Source organism: Rhagoletis pomonella, unplaced genomic scaffold, assembly GCF_013731165.1.
Source record: "Rhagoletis pomonella isolate Grant_MI unplaced genomic scaffold, Rhpom_1.0 Rhpom_scaffold_00004, whole genome shotgun sequence".
In the NCBI taxonomy this organism is placed as follows: Eukaryota; Metazoa; Arthropoda; class Insecta; order Diptera; family Tephritidae; genus Rhagoletis; species Rhagoletis pomonella.
Genome location: NW_023458558.1, coordinates 17,245,137 through 17,245,469, shown reverse-complemented (window position 1 = coordinate 17,245,469; position 333 = coordinate 17,245,137).

Genomic DNA, 333 nt, shown 5'->3' with positions numbered 1-333 from the left:
ATTTATTTAACCATTTTTTCATATTAATTATATTATATAAGTCCGTCAAAACCCCCAAAAAAATGCCAGAGAATACAATGGGGGAGTAAATAAAAAATCTTTAGTAATAAAAAAATGGTTAAATAAACAATTGGGTATAGTTATTGGAAGTCTACTGAAGAGAAAAAGAGTTTTCCGATCGGATTTCAAGAATTCTATACCCTATAGAACATTCCTAGGGAGTGAGAGCACTAAAATTTCGACTTTGCTTATTTTGGACCATCCTAATGTACATAGATATGTATGTAAACTTTTATAATTTTTACATATCGAATCCCTTCCTACTATTAAGTG